Source organism: Dendrobates tinctorius, unplaced genomic scaffold, assembly GCF_039654945.1.
Source record: "Dendrobates tinctorius isolate UK_male_01 unplaced genomic scaffold, ASM3965494v1 ptg000086l, whole genome shotgun sequence".
NCBI lineage: Eukaryota > Metazoa > Chordata > Amphibia > Anura > Dendrobatidae > Dendrobates > Dendrobates tinctorius.
The window spans coordinates 36,165,458-36,182,757 of record NW_027361754.1 but is presented as its reverse complement, the minus strand read 5'-3'; the positions used below and the strand labels follow the sequence as shown (position 1 = coordinate 36,182,757).

The window sequence follows — 17,300 nt, the reverse complement described above, 5'->3', positions numbered from 1 at the left end:
TTGTTGAAAAGCGTGTTTCGATACTTCAGCATTCGCGGGTCCCTTTCTAGGATGGGAATCAGCTAGCAAAATTTGGGTTTTATAACTCGGGTCTAACAGAGTGACAACCCAGTAGTCAGCATTATTCCTAATCAAAACTATATGGGGATCATGTTGCATATAGTGCAGTAAGAAGGCACTCATATGTCAGGCTCTCCCATGAGGTCCAAGCCCATGCTGTGTTGGTGGTTGGGTAGCAATGAAGCTTGCTTCCTCAGTCTTGAACTTAGGCTACTTTCACACTTGCGTTTTTTTGCACTGCGCTGCGTGCGCAGTACAAACTCACATAAAAAATGCATCATGCATTTGTATGCTTTTTTTGTGTTTACAAGCATGTTTTTTGCGCTGACGTGTGCATTACCATGAGCACGTCAGCACTCCCATAGACTATAATGTGGTTTTGGGTGAATTTTGTGCCCATGCGTTTTTTTGAGACAGGTCGGAAGCACAAAAAATGCAACAGGATGCATTTTGTGCGCCCGAGCGCACACTACCAAAAAACGCATGCGCATACAAACGGGTACAAGTGCATGTCTATGCGCACCCATGTTAAGTATAGGAAAAAACGCATGCTTTTTTGCGCAAAAACAGCGCAAAAAAACGCAAGTGTGAAACCAGCCAATATTATCCCTTCCCTATCCTCCTCTGCTTCCTCCTCTTCTACTGGGACCACCATCTCCTCCCGCAGGCTATTCAAAGTCTGCTCCAGCATATGGATGACAAGAATAGTGATGCTGATGACAGGTTTAGTCAGCATTAACCATCTTAGTAGCCATTTCAAAAATGTGCAGAAGGGTACAGAGGTCCTTAATCTCTACCCACTCTGCAAACGTGATATGCACCACATCTGTGCTGCGTTGGCCCAGGCTATACAACATGACATACTGCATCAGGACTCATCACTGCAACATGTGCAGAGTGGAATTCCACCATGTCGGCAATCGCATATCAACTTGTTAACTGGCATGGACAAAGACCTCTGTATTGATGCAAACCAATGACCTGAGGGGTGCGAATGGAGGAAATGAGCACACAGCTTATGTGCTTTCTGGAGCAGCTTACCCAGGCCAGGATAGTGGCGGAGAAAATGCTTTACCAGCAGGTTGCAGACGTAAGCCATGCAAGTCACATGTGTGAGCTTGCCTCGCTGTAGGGCTGCCACCAGGTTTGCACCTTTACCAGACATGACCTTCCCTGAATGCAGGTTCAGTGGAGACAGCTGATAGGAACTGAAGGAGTTAAATTGAGTTCTGTCTATGTTGCATTCTCTTGTTTAAAACCTTATCTGTTCTTCGAGGAGATGTCTCAGACATCTCCCTTGTGAACCAAGGTCAAATACCTCTGCTTTTTCGCCTAAATGACTTTCTTTGTCTAAAACAAGTTGTAAAATCATTTGTACTGCGCATGTCTGTAAAATGTTTAAATTCTTTACTATAAAAGACGGAAGCCTAACTGATAAGCCAGAGGCGTCTTGGAGGCATCCTGAGTGGTATTATACAGCTGGTGTCTGTGTAGTTCTTCTCCACGGAGCTGATTTAATTAGAGACATATGATGCTTCACACCTAAGAACATCGGTCCTTCAGATGAAAGAGTAATCTGAGGGATCCCGACAGTTTCCTGGCGCCCGAAACAGGGACCTGATATAGGCACCTCTCCAAGACTACCCGATCTACAGACCACACCAGTTACTGATGAAATTGTGAACAGCAGACCTAAACACCTGGCCAGGTAAGAGATCAATTTTTCTCTTCTCTGCTCTTCATAATCTATCATTATAACTAAGGTCCGTATAAAGGGGAATCTAGTAGAGGAGGGGGCCGTAAAATCAGGTCCATATAAGAACTCTGAGGAAATCGGGTGTGACACGCATATGTAATTTCTGCTCGAATGAGAGGTTACTGTAGGTTCTGTGTGTGCACAGCTATTTTTAGAAAAAGAGCTGATGCAAATCAAAATGGGAGAGGTCTGACATTATGGAATATAAGGCTGGGTGAACAGTTCATACTGCGCAGCCCGGACGGACAAGTTTTTCACAATAGACGATTCCGCACTAGGAATAGAGGAGGTTGTTGAATGGCTACTTTGATTTGAAAGGTTGTGGAAAGTAGAAAAATAAGCTGCACAGTAGGTATTCGTTCAAAGAGTGGTGATATTGCCTAACTGGGTCATGTGACAGCGTCCTTTCGGGGAGGTCACCGCCTAAGCTTAAATCAACACCCTTTACGAATAAACCTTGTGACAGATAAGAGTGTGACCGAATGAGCACAGGACCGTGAAATGAGCCTGTGACAGGATATGACTGAAGAACCCCAGTAGATGGACACTTTATTTACAATCCTGTGTGTTGTGGGAGTATTTCTGTTCGGATGCTACATAGCATATAAGTACACGAAACACGTAGTACACCGAGGAACAGACACTCCATTTAGCCTGTTAGCACCTTAGGAAGAAGGTAACGAGGTATAGTAGAGCCCAGTCTTGAGCTTACCCAATACACCACCTAAGGCAGGGGACTAACAGGAAGACAACAAGAGAGACAGGATAAGAATAAAAGATAAGATGGGGAACAGTCAGGGAAAGATACCTGAAGAAGGAAATCGGTTATGTGATATAATTGAGGATAGATATGGAAGTAGTGCAGCAAAGAACCTGGAAAAAGTATTAATCAAATCCAAAGTGCAAGATAGGCAGGCTGTGTGAATCCTTGTATATATGTCTATGAGAACCTCTGAATAAGATGAGAGATGAGTAATTGAGTATAAAAAAAAAAAAAAAAAAAAATCAGTGAATGAGCACGTATGAATGAATCATCACACATCATTTTTGTGTCAAGAGATTTGTGACCTTTCTAGTTGTGGTGGAATCCCGGACAGATGCGTTATAGATATTTCAAATCTACATCTGAGACCGAATGAATTGAGTAATGATATAGTTCGTGTTATATGTGGCATTACATTGTAAAGTTTCCTGAATGCATGTGGCCAGAAAAAGGGCAAGGCATGGTTAATCTCATTATACAGTTATCTGCCCTTACAGTGAAATCCCGTGATTTTGAGTTTCTTTGTAGAAATTGATTTTGATAAGTCTAAAGAACTACAGAATTCTGTGAAGGACGACGCTGCATTCTGATGGGAGGGGTGAAGGATACCGCTGCGTAGTTTTTCTTCTCCCTTCGCTCTTATCTCTGCTTAGTGTGAGCTGTGCTCAAAATTCTCTGTAATTCTATCCGTAAGGTACACGCTGAAAGATTTGTGCATTTTAAAGCAACAGTACTTAATTGAAGATTGGAAGTTAAAAGTAAGATATGGTGCCTAATTTAGAAGGGAATTGTAAGTGATTGCTTGGTCATTAATGTGTTTGAACCTGCTTCTAGTTGTGTGATTGATTTGTATAGCAAATTGTGTCAAATTACAAGAGACAGAGAAGGAAGGAAGCAGTAAAACAAGTGGGACAAATATTGAAAAAGGCAAAAATACCAGAGTGTGAATGTTTGGATGTACAAAAAGGCACAGACAAGGGAAGAAAATAGCAAGTGAATAAATGATGCTTGAGAATGTGCAGCAGTGTGGAAGGTGTATTATGAATGTTTGATTGACAAAGTGTAACCAGAGACCCAGACAAAACAGATGGACTTGTAAACACTGTGGTCAGACTCAGACAAACCCAGACTGAATAGCTACTTGTGTGACCTGTGCTACTGACCTAAGCGAATTGCACTAAATCCTATCCAGACAAGATCATAAGAAGCTGACATAATAGTGTGGATAGTGGGTAGTGGGACATTGGCCCTTGAGGAGTAAGCTGACAGTAGACATCAGACGGCCAACCCCATCAGGACCTAGAAGTGTGACTAGAATAAGAAAGATACAGGTGTATTATCCCTGGAGCCCCTCTGACCAGCTAGCTTTGCTGAAGCAGCTGCCTGCCCCTGAAGACCAACCATTCCCGTTTTACAGACACATAAAGGAAGTACAGCAGACATATAAGTGTACCTGGGCAGACCTAGAGAGGTTGATGAGTTTAAAGGCAGGTGACGCACTAGATCATATAATTAAGACACATACAGATGTGACAAAGAATCAGGCTTGGGGCATGGATGATAAATCTGCACAATCTGGGGAGACGTACTGTGAGTCACTAAGACAATGGGTTGCAGTGGAACAATCAGAGCAGTCTGTACTCCTGACTAATGTGACACAGCAAAGAGGAGAGAGTGTAGAGATGTACTTTGGACGGTTACAGCTGAAATGGGCAGACATGGGGTACATTTGCATAAACCCACTTGATGTTAGAATACTGGTGAATGCATTCATTGACGGTATGAACAAAGACTTACGAGACGCAGTACAGACAGCCAGACCTGAATGGAGACATGTAGATCCGAAAGACCTCCTTAAGGTAGCTAAAGAAATTGAGCAAACAAGGATAATAAAATGACCTGTCATGTATGCTAGAGCACAAGGAAAAAAGTGGAGACGTAATAGGGAAGGCATGTGAGATGACACTGACGTTTCTTTTGACAATCTATTCCCCACATGACATCCATGCCATACTCCTACAAGTTCAACCAAAACATCTGTCTAGGGCCAGACAGCTCCGACTTGAGTGTGCTCTACTAATTCCTGAGTATGTCACTCCTCAAAAGATGTAACGTTCTGAATCCAGCCACCCTCCTGCCTATGGATTCAGAAAAGGGGGAATTGGTGACCGTATTGGCAAGTGAGGAAGGATACTTTGACATGACGCATGAACATGTCTGCATAGAACTGATGAGTCAGGAGACAGTTGGGTTTGCACACATTCATGAAAAACCTGTTCCTAATGCAGACTTTGAGTTTCTTTTTTGTAGATGGCCCCAGATACCACCAGGATGGACGATTCTACACTGGATATGCAGTAGTATCCTCACATGAGGTAATCCGAGTGGAACCACTCTCTCCTCACATGTCGGCGCAGGAGGCAGAGTTGAAGGCACTCACTGAGGCGTGTAGAGCCGCTGCAGGTAAAGTCGCTAATATTTTCACAGATTCGAAGCCCATTAAAAATGCAGAGCTGGTGAAACAATTGATGGAGGCATTGATGTTACCAGTCCAGGTTGGCATTGTCAAGGTAAAAGCACACACAAAGGTGACTCCGTGGAGGTAGAGGGCAATAGAAGGGCGAACAAGGCTGCTAAAATAGCACAAGGCGGCCTAGAGAGAGCAGTGGACGGTGGCGGGGAGTCAGCGTATTCCAGCCACATTGGGTCTAGATGTCCTGAAATCCCTCCAGCAAAAGGCTGCCCAAACAGAGAAGGTACACCGGGGGAGACTGGGAGCTGAGCTGAACTCAAATGGAGTATGGGAGAATAAGGATAAAATGTGCCCACCAAAGTCCCTGTTCCCAATCATGGCGCAAGCAGCACATGGCCCCAATCACACCTCAAAAAGTCACATGTGTGCCATGGTAGATGCCTTCTGGATCGCTCCTGGCTTCAGTTGCGCAGCCGCGAAACTTGTACAATCATGCCTCATCTGTGCACAGCACAACCCAGGTAAAACAGTAAAAGTCCCTAAGAAAGCGACACCTAGGCCTCTCTACCCGTTTCAGAGACGGCAGATTGACGACATACAGCTACCAAGGTAGGAGTGTATGCAAATATCCTAGTATGTGTAGATCTCTTCTCTGGATGGCCAGAGGCCTACCCGGTGAAAACGGCTACAGCTCGAGCCACTGCAAAGAAACTGGTGATGGAACTAGTACCACGATTCGGTGTCCCTGAGACAATTGAATCAGACAGAGGTACACATTTCACTGCTGAGGTAATGCAAAATGTCATGCAAATGATAGGTGTAGAACAGGCATTTCATACACCCTACCACCCACAGAGTTCAGGGAAGGTAGAAAGAATGAACGGGACACTGAAATTGAAAATACAGAAAACCATGGAGCAGACCCATAGACCATGGCCAGAGTGTCTCCCATTAGCATTATTCTCAGTAAGGTACACACCCACGGGGAAAGCTAAACTGTCACCCTTCGAGATACTGTTTGGAAGACCACCGAACACAGGGTTGTACTACCCACAGGTCTTAACACTCAATGTGGATAATTTGACAAGTTATGTAATCCAGTTGCAAAAGCATTTAACTCAAATGCATTCTCTAGTTTTCTCTTCCATTCCAGATCCAGATAGTGTGGAAGGAACTCACTGTCTACAACCTGGTGATTACGTATATGTCAAGAAACACTCCAGAAAGACCCTTGAACCCCGATATCAAGGACCTTACCAAGTACTCCTGACAACGCCTACTTCTGTTAAGTTGGAAGGACGACCAACCTGGATCCACGCATCGCATTGCAAACTAGCCACAGGAGTTAACAAAGCATAAGAGTGCATAATGTTTTGGTTTGGTTTTGTTGCATTATCTGTAATAATGGTAGCTGCGTGGGACAATCTAAATTCTCCAATGTCCTTGAATAATAAGTTTATACAACATCATGAAAAATTACTGAATGATTGGTCAAATCATTTGCTGGATCTGCACACATTCACCAGTATCAGCCACTAGTATTCCGTTCCTTGTTATTCCTGTGCCACCCGAGGAATTATTTGCCTGGACCAGTTGTTCTGATACACTTGCTAATAATGCCACAAATAATGTGAAGTTATGGAACACAACTGTTGGTATACCTATTGTGGGATGGGTAGGATACCCTTGGTGGCAGGGTAATCTTTCAGGAAGTAATACATACCTTCAATATCTGGCATATAAAGGGGGGGCTTGGGTACCCAGGAATAGAACTCGATTAACCTACCTGGGGCAAATTCCAATGTATGGCCTACAAGTTAGTTTTAGTGTAACTTCTCACTCTACTGACGCCTTTAAGCCAATACTGCTAGAAAGAAGGTTGCATAATACGTCCTGGGAGTATTCCAATTTATTTCCCCAGGGCAATAATGAAACTTGTTTTAATATTTCAGGTAATATACCTTGCAACGAGTCATCTGGATATGAGAAAGGAACTCCCACCTGTGGAAATCCCGATGTAGGGTATTGTAGCCCTTTAGGACAACTTCCAAATTGGTGTATGCTTCAGAATGTATCTGCGTTCATAGATTTAGTTCATAGACTGGTATTACAACATTCAGCCCTATGGGACCTACCTAGTGACATGTACTGGATATGTGGAGACAATGCATATAAATGGTTGCCAGTAGGGGTAAGAGGTACTTGTACTCTGGGACGTTTGACTCCGGCTACCTTTATCGTTCCAAACCAACAATTAGATATGAAGGCAATACCCAAACATACATTATACAAAAGAGCTGCTGACAATACACCTCGCCTCTCTGGGAGACCACATATAGTGCAGATGAGTGTGGCCAATAAAATTGTCAGCTCTATTTTTATTTATCCTATGATCACTCAAATGTGGGATAAATTAGTCAGGGCTACAGATTACTTAGATGACCAAATATGGGATATATTGGATATATTGAACACCACCGTTGCTGTCCAAAATCATAGTTGTCTGTATCTTCGTAATATATGTGCTATTGAAACTTGTTTTTTGGTGTATCTCTGTATGCAAGAAAAGATGTAGAAATAGATAAGAAAGTTTGACTGTAAACAACAAGAATTTAACTATTATTCCTTTGAGTCCTAGATTGACATCTCATTTCTGGCATGAAGGAGCGTACTCTTGCAATGATGGACGTGGCTTCAGTATCTGGGGGATGGAGAAGGTAGAAGACCTGTCTCCCTTGGGCAACCCGTCGGCCTGGGATAGTACCTGGTGAACGAGCCACTATCCGCTGTCGTTGCAGGATCCAGTGTTCCAGATTGTGGAAAATGAAGATGTCAAAGGGGGGAATGATAGGAACTGAAGGAGTTAAATTGAGTTCTGTCTATGTTGCATTCTCTTGTTTAAAACCTTATCTGTTCTTCGAGGAGATGTCTCAGACATCTCCCTTGTGAACCAAGGTCAAATACCTCTGCTTTTTCGCCTAAATGACTTTCTTTGTCTAAAACAAGTTGTAAAATCATTTGTACTGCGCATGTCTGTAAAATGTTTAAATTCTTTACTATAAAAGACGGAAGCCTAACTGATAAGCCAGAGGCGTCTTGGAGGCATCCTGAGTGGTATTATACAGCTGGTGTCTGTGTAGTTCTTCTCCACGGAGCTGATTTAATTAGAGACATATGATGCTTCACACCTAAGAACATCGGTCCTTCAGATGAAAGAGTAATCTGAGGGATCCCGACACAGCTATTGATCAAACTCAGCCTGGAGAGCTGTTCACTACTTTTTAGCTGTATGACTGCGATCTCCAAGGCATATCAATTTTAATACTGCCTGATTGCGGTGAGCCCTGGCTGCGCAGTACAAAGGCGGCGGGGATTCGTTCTGCACTGTTGGAACGTGTGTCTCATTAAGGCAGAGGTTGAGGGCGCAGGTGGAGGCCCTAGAGGAGATAGAGGAGGCAAAAGCAGTGGAGGAAGTGTTAAATGTAGAACTTTGTCCTGCAAGCCTTGGGGATTCCAAGACTTGTGGAGCAGCGCCTGTCCTTACAGCCACCAGAGTCACCCAGTGCCCAGTCAGCGAGATGAAACGCCCTTGGCCATGCTTACTTGTCCAAGTGTCTGTGATGAAATGCACCCTGGCAGACAGAGATTTTGTCAAGAAACGGGTGATGTTGTCTGAGACATACTGGTGTGGCGCAGGCACAGTTTTCTTAAAAAAGTAATGGCGACTGGGTAATTGGTACTGGGGGACTGCAACGGCCATCAGCTTTCAGAAACCATCTGCATCTGCCATGCAGAAAGGCAACATTTCCGTGGCCAACAGATTGGAGATGGTGGCGTTAAACCTCTTAGTTTTGTCATGCGTAGGAGGAAACAATCATTTACGTGATTGATGGGGCAGCTGATGGTAGTTGAGGTTCGCTGGTCCCATCTTTGTGTAGTGGGATTCCCACAGTAAAGCATGTTGATTGCGCATGTGACGATTCATACATGTACTAGTCAAATTATTGCACTTTTTATCTCGACTCAGTTTTTTTCGCAATGTTGGCAGATTGCGTGCATTGACTTATCATTTGCAGTGTAAAAAAAGGCCAAGACTAGGCAACCCTTGCCACCCCTGCAAGCTGCAGACCCGCGGACGCAGCTGGTCAAAGGCACAGTTGTGGCTGAGGATGCATTGCTCTTTGTGGCTGCATCACTAATCACTACATGTTTTTGACGTACGGTGCAACGTAACCTCCTCGTCTTCCTCCTCAGATGGCCAACTGAGCTGTGTGCCTCTATGTTCACGCCAACTGGGATTTAACACCACATCATCGTCTTCTGTGTTATCGCATTTCTAGCCATTGGAGACACCCTCCTCCTCTTCTTGCCTGGCAGCACAGTACAGTCCGCGTGAGCCTCAGAAACAGTAGCTGAGTCTCATCAGTATCACCTCCCCCCAGGGGTTAACGCCTGATGACGAGGGTCAGGATGCTGTTTGGACAGCCCCCGATCCAACCCAAAAAAAATTTGGGCTTTGGTGCAGATTACCTCATATTAACTCTGTAAAGCTTTTGAATACACTTCTGATGAACATGGCATAGAATGTGTGAACAGGTCTTCAGACTCACACATCTGTGGTTCTATACAGTAAGTTGAATGGTTGGATAGTTGGGATGTGGGGGGAAGCAAGGGGAATTTGGGTGTCACCTCTGTGGACTGTACTAGGTGTGATGTTGAGGTTGATATAGAAGGGTTGATGTTTTTCTTTCTCTTGCTAGAATTTGTTTTTATATTGTTGCAACCTTCTGCTCTCCGATTCTCTCATATGCCATATTCTCAAGAGTCTGCAAAAACATGTTTTGGTTACATGGTAAATATATTCATCATGACCTGGATAACAGGGGGGCCACATGAGTTACATTGACTTACATTGCTGAAAATAGTATAAAATACTGCCTACTTGAGGGAATAAACAGAAAAGTGACTTGCTCACAATCAGTGTGCATTCTTTTCTCTGAGAGCTCATTATTTGAGGTCCCAATCTCTTACTTCGGCCTCACTGGTGATCCAGAATACCTAACTTTGGGTCAGAATGAAAACAGCTACTACAGTTTTGGCACCCAACGTGGGACCATGGTAATCAGCCTATTCGGAATCCGTATGTGGGAGTTTCCTTAGAGATTGAACATACAAATTCCAGCGGCAGTAAGGTAGGAATCCTTATTCTTACACTTATTCTCTCTGGATAGCTCCATATTGCTGGGTAAAGGCTGCAAATATGGTTCAAGAACCGACATCACCAGTGAGTTTTGTGATTTTATGTCTGTTTATGTCTGTATGAAAGTTAAATGAGTAATAAGATAATAAGTGTTATATGTATCATCTGTCAGTCTACTAACTGGTTGTGCAGTGCAGAGTTGGGGCAGTTTCTGTGCAGTTTTAATGCTTTGGTCATCTTGGATTAGCAGTGCATTTAATGTTTTTGTATTTGGTTTTGGTCGTTCTCGGAGTGTTAGTGGGCACTGCAGTCGTCATAAGTTATGCTAATTCCTATAGTAGGCAGGCTGTCTGAATCTTTGCATGTATGTTTATGAGAACCTCTGCATGACATGAGTGATGAGTAGTGTTGAGCGATACCTTCCGATATTGTGAAATATCGGATTGGATCGGACCGATACCCAAAAAGTATCAGATATCGCCGATTCCGATACAGGAAACCAATGCAAGTCAATGGAACAGAAATATCGGAATTAAAATAAACCCTTTTTTTCCTTGTAGGTTAATTCTACATGAAGAAAAACAACTAAGAATAATGTAGAATGTATTGGGGGAGGTGGAGGAGACATTAAAGGCATAGAGGTTTAGCCAAATCAAATGGAATAGCAGGAATTATTTCTTTTTTAAGACGTTTGGAGTTACAAAGATATTGACTATGTTAACCTTTGCTATATTTTGTCAGATATGTATGTTTCAGTACTTCCATGCTCTTCACCTTCTTTTTTACTTCTCCCACACTTTCTCCTTCATGATCCTCAGCAGCAGCAGCAGCATTTTTTTCATCATCTTCTTCTTCACCTTATTCATCTTCTTCTTCTTCACCTTCTTGCTATTATTCTTTTCTTTTACATTCTTCATATTCTTCTTACTCAACTATTATTCTTCTTCATATTCTACTTCTTCATCTTTTAGCTATTCTTCTTCTTCATCATATTCTTATTTGTGACAGGCATTCCTGTAGTTGTTATCTATAAAAGTTTGAAGATTACACCTTCCGTTCTGCCTGTCACAAAAGATTTCCAACAGGATTTGTCCACATTCAGTTTGGCCTGCAGCAGCAGGCATTTTCCAGGAGCACCACGAGGAGGAATGGACTCACCCCTATACACTGCTTAGTCTTCTTCTGCTTATAATTTGGATAATATTTTTACTCTTATGCTTAATGTTCTTCTGCTTTTTGTTCTTCTGCTTCTTTGTCTTCTGTCTCTTGTTGTGCTGTATCTTGGTGGTTGTCTTCATGTTCTTTTTCCTCTTGGTCATCTTCTTCAGGGTCATCTTTTTAGTCTTCTTTGGGGTGGTCTTCAGGGTCGTCGTGAGGGAGATTCAGAATGATTACCAAAAACCATTTAAAAAAGTTTGAACTTGGAAATGTAGCAGAAGGTACAAGAAGGCTGAGGAACTGCCGAGAACCAGCTGACGGTACTGGAACCCGGATGGGAAGCAGAAGGAACAAGAGCCAATGGAACAACCGAGGACCAGCTGATGGTACTGGAACCCGGTTGCTAAGCAGGAGGTACCTGTGCCAGAAAGCACTACCAAGGACCAGCAGACATTGCAGGAACTCAGATACCGAGATGGAGGCACCTAAGCCAAAGGCACTGCCGAGAACCAGCTGATGGTGCGGGAACCCGCAGGGGCAGCAGAAGGAACAAGAGCCAATTGAACTACCGAGGATCAGCTGACGGTGCTGGAACCCGGAGGTGCAGCAGAAAGAACAAGAGCCAATGGCACTACCGAGGACCAGCTGACGGTACTGGAACCCGGTTACTAAGCAGGAGGTACATGTGCTAGAAAACACTACCAAGGACCAGCAGACGTTGCTGGAACTCGGATACCGAGATGGAGGCACCTAAGCCAAAGGCACTGCCGAGAACCAGCTGACGGTGATGGAACCCGGAGGGGCAGCAGAAGGAACAAGAGCCAATGGCACTACCGAGGACCAGCTGACGGTACTGGAACCCGGATACTAAGCAGGAGGTACCTGTGCTAGAAAGCACTACCAAGGACCAGCAGACGTTGCTGGAACTCGGATACCGAGATGGAGGCACCTAAGCCAAAGGAACTGCCGAGAACCAGCTGACAGTGCTGGAATCCGTAGGGGCAGCAGAAGGAACAAGAGCCAATGGAACTACCGAGGACCAGATGACGGTGCTGGAACCCAGAGGGGCAGCAGAAGGAACAAGAGCCAATGGCACTACCGAGGAACAGCTGATGGTACTGGAACCCGGTGACTAAGCAGGAGGTACCTGTGCTAGAAAGCACTACCAAGGACCAGCAGACGTTGCTGGAACTCGGATACCGAGAAGGAGGCACCTAAGCCAAAGGCACTGCTGAGAACCAGCTGACGGTGCTGGAACCCGGATGGGTAGCAGAAGGTACCCATGAAAAACAAAGTTGCAAGGCCGTGAGCCGGCCGCAGTTACCAAAACCCACATTCCTACAGGGGGTGCTTGTCCTATTGGCACTGCGAAACCAGCCTTTATTGCCAGAACCCGCAGCCCACATAGGAAGCACCTAAACTGCAGGCACCATAGAGTCGGCTAACCCGACCACAACACGACAGGACAACGTATTGGTGACAAAGTGACGTTGACACTTCCCAGAAACAGCTGGCGTGCTGGAACCAGGCTGGGCAGGAGGGAGTACCCGTGCCAAAGACACTGCAGAGAACCAGCTGACAGTGCTGGAAAATGGAGGGGTAGCAGAAACTACAAGAGCCAATGGCACTAACGAGGACCAGCTGACGGTGCTGGAACCCGGTGACTAAGCAGGAGGTACCTGTGCTAGAAAGCACTACCAAGGACCAGCAGACGTTGCTGGAACTCTGATATCGAGAAGGAGGCACCTAAGCCAAAGGCACTGCCGAGAACCAGCTGACGGTACTAGAACCCGGATGAGTAGCAGAAGTTACCCATGAAAAACAACATTGCAAGGCGAAGAGCCGGCCGCAGTTACCGAAACCCACATTCCTACAGGGGGTGCTTGTCCTATTGGCATTACGGAACCAGCCTTTATTGCCAGATCCCGCAGCCCACATAGGAAGCACCTAAACTGCAGGCACCATAGAGTCGGCTAACCCGACCGCAACACGACAGGACAAAGTTTTGGAGGCAAAGTGACGTTGACACTACCCGGAAACAGCTGGCGTGCTGGAACCAGGCTGGACAGGAGGGAGTACCCGTGCCAAAGACACTGCCGGGAAGCAACTGGCGGTGCTGGAACCCAGGGTATATACCACAAACAGAGTAGAAACAGAGGCCTAATTGGAGCAAGTTTAAAATCTGTAATTGTGTGAGTGTGGACAGAGCAGGAGAAATTGCTGGACACACAGCTGGGGATCAGCTGACATTACTGAACCCCAATAACACTGGAGCAAGTGTTGACTGTGCAGACGGCACTTCTGAGCATCAACTGGCGGTGTTGGAGCCCAGGGTTAATACTACAAACATAGTGGAGCCAGAGGCCTCTTTGAATCTTGATTAATATCTGTTGTAGATTACTACTGATTTTAAACTTGCTCCAGTTATGCCTCTGGCTCAACTCTGTTTTTGGTATTTACCCTGGGCTCCAACACCGCCAGTTGCTGCTCAGAAGTGCCGTCTGCACAGTCAACACTTGCTCCTGTGTTACTGGGGTTCAGTAATGTCAACTGATCCCCTGCTGTTTGTCCGGTAATTTCTCCTGCTCTGTCCACATTCCCACTACTAGTAGTGCAATATACTAAAGGAACAGAAAAGCGCAATAGGGTCTTATCCGGGTTAATATTAAAAGATTAAAAGAAATTCACTCACCTATTTGTAGGAAAGATCAAGCACATAGGATTCGCAGTCAGCTGCTGCACCTCCAAAGGTCAACCGAGTGACCGCTGATACATCAGTTCTTGTGGAAATAATTTATGGATTTCCATGCGCTGCTGGACAAAATACAGAATCCCACTTACGGTGAAAGATTAATCATTTATTCCCAAAGTGTTTCAAAGTAACGACTACTTCTTTATCGGGGATGACAAAAAAAAAAAGGTTTGTCATCCCCTGAGGAAGAAGTAGTCGTTACTTTGAAACGCGTTGGGAATAAATGATTAATCTTTCACCATAAGTGGGATTCTGTATTTTGTCAAACAACGCATGGAAGTCCATAAATTATTTCCATAAGAATTGACACTACTAGTAGTGGGAATGTGGACAGAGCAGAAGAAATTGCCGGACACACAGCCGGGGATCAGCTGACGTTACTGAACCCCAGTAACACAGGAGCAAATGTTGATTGTGCAGATGGCAATTCTGAGCAGCAACTGGCGGTGTTGGAGCCCAAGGTAAATACTAGAGACAGAGTGGAGCCAGAGGCCTAATTGGAGCAAGTTTAAAATCAGTAGTAGTGTGAATGTGAACAGAGCAGGAGACATTGCCGGACATACAGCAGGGGAGCAGCTGACATTACTGAACCCCACAAACACAGGAGCTAGTGTTTTTCTCTGTGCAGATGGCACTTCTGAGCAACAACTGGCAGTGTTGGAGCCCAGGGTAAATCATGGAGTAGGCTGAAGCCTAATTGGAGCAAGTTTAAAATCAGTTGTAGTGTGAATGTGGAGGGAGCACGAGATATTGCCGGACACACAGCAGGGGAGCAGCTGACGTTACTGAACCCCACTAACACAGGAGCTAGTGGTTTTCTCTGTGCAGACGGCACTTCTGAGCAACAACTGGCAGTGTTGGAGCCCAGGGTCAATCATGGAGTAGCTTGAGGCCTAATTGGAGCAAGTTTAATATCTGATGTTGGGATGAATGTGGAGGGAGCATGAGATATTGCCGGACACACAGCAGGGGAGCAGCTGACATTACTGAACCCCACTAACACAGGAGCTAGTGTTTTTCTCTGTGCAGACGACACTTCTGAGCAACAACTGGTGGTGTTGGAGCTCAGGGGCAGTCATGGAGTAGGCTGAGGCCTAATTGTAGCAAGTTTAATATCTGATGTTGGGATGAATGTGGATGGAGCAGGAGATATTGCCGGACACACAGCAGGGGATCAGCTGACGTTACTGAACCCCAATATCACAGGAGCAAGTGTTGACTGTGCAGACGGCACTTCTGAGCAGCAACTGGCGGTGTTGGAGCACAGGGATTACAGTTCAGGTGGTAGAAACATGAACTCAACAGGAGACCTGGATACTGTTGCCAACCAATTATTTAATCTGGAAGAGGACTGGCAAATTCCGGCAAGATCCAGGCCTTGTTCATTTTCAGAAAAGTAAGCCGGTCACCATTATCGGAGGATAGTCGCATGCGACGGTCTGTTAGTACACCACCTGCGGCACTAAAGACGCGTTCCGATAATACACTCGCAGCAGGGCAAGCCAGCACCTCCAATGCATACTGGCTAAGCTCTGGCCATGTATCCAGCTTAGAGACCCAAAACTTGAAGGGGGAAGAGCCGTCTGGGAGTACACTGACAGGGCAAGACATGTAGTCTGTCATCATTTGATGGAAACATTGCCTCCTGCTGACTGGAGCCATCTGTGATGGTGTAGACATTTGTGGCGGGCACACAAACTTTGCCACATTTGGGCCATACTGGTCTTGCCTTGTGCTGAGGCGCTGCCTCTGCTCCCTCTTTGTGCAGAGCTTCCTACACTGCCTCGACACACAGAGCTGCTTTGTAAAGCACTAGCAGCACTGCTCTCGGGTGGAATGGAGAACATGATGGAATGCACCAGTGTGTCTTGGTACGCCCGCATTTTACGCTCCCGGTTCAACGGTGTTATGAGGCTTTGTAAGTTGTCCCAGTAGCGAGGATCTAGGAGGGTGTACACCCAATAATCAGCCGTGTTGAGAATATGGGCGATGCGGCGGTCGTTTCTCAGGCACTGCAGAATGAAATCAACCGTGTGCTGCAGACTCCCAACTGGCCAAAAAACGCTGTCCCCTGCTTGAGGCGTCCTCTCTGCCTGCTCTGCATCACCCCACCCTCGCTCTACATACTGACTACTAGAGCATTGTGTACCTCCCTCCTCTGGAGAGATGTCTTCCTCCTCCATTGACTCCTCCTCATCCTCCTCACAAAGTGTCCCCTGCCTAGACTTTTGTGAGGAACCACGTTGCGCTGACCGACCAGAAGCAGATGGCATTTGTGACTCGTCATCCTCCACCTCTTCCAAAACCTCCTCCCTTAGTGCTTGCAGTGTTTTTTGAAGCAGGCAGATAAGGGGGACAGTCATGCTGACTAGTGCATCATCTGCACTCGCCATCTGCGTGGAATCATCAAAGGCACGCAAAACGTGGCAGATGTCCTTCATAGAGGCCCACTCAGTGGTGGAGAAGTGTGAATGGCGCGCAGTTCGACTTGTTTGCGCCTGATGCAGCTGGTACTCCATTACTGCTGCCTGCTGCTCACACAACCGCTCCAACATATGCAACATTGAATTCCACCTGGTGGGTAGGTCACATCTGATGTGATGTTCCGGAAGGCGGAATCGGCGCTGCAGAGCTGCAATGCGCAATCTTGCCATGCTGGAACGCCGCAAGTGAGCGCACTCTATGCGGACCTTGTGCAGCAGTGCATCAAGATCCGGAAAGTCCCTCAAAAAACGCTGCACGACCAAGTTGAGCACATGTGCCAGACATGGGATGTGAGTGAGGTTGCCTAGGCCCAGAGCTGCCACCAGATTTTGGCCATTGTCACACACTACCAAGTCTGGCTTGAGATTCGCTGGCACAAACCACACGTCGCTCTCCTGCTTGATGGCATTCCAGAGCTCCTGCGCTGTGTGGCTTCGATTCCCCAATGAAATTAATTTCAATACGGCCTGTTGACGTTTGGTCACGGCTGTGCTCATATCGGTCGTAACAGGCTCCTGCAGCGCTGATTCTGAGGAACTGGAGTATGAGTAGGAGTCAATGTGTACAGACTGGATTCCTGCAATCCTTGGAGTTGGCAGAACACGCACAGCGCCACTCTCCAGATCTGTACCCGGCTCCACAGCATTGACCCAA

General features: G+C 45.8%; 1 long non-coding RNA gene across 1 annotated transcript; it reads left to right on the top strand.

Annotated features, from left to right (window-relative positions):
* The first annotated feature begins 1,267 nt into the window (after window positions 1-1,267).
* Window positions 1,268-8,174, top strand: LOC141097837 (uncharacterized). The gene is made up of 2 exons (XR_012234055.1): window positions 1,268-6,413; window positions 7,005-8,174. It is a non-coding gene; the product is annotated as an uncharacterized lncRNA (long non-coding RNA).
* Window positions 8,175-17,300: the final 9,126 nt, after the last annotated feature.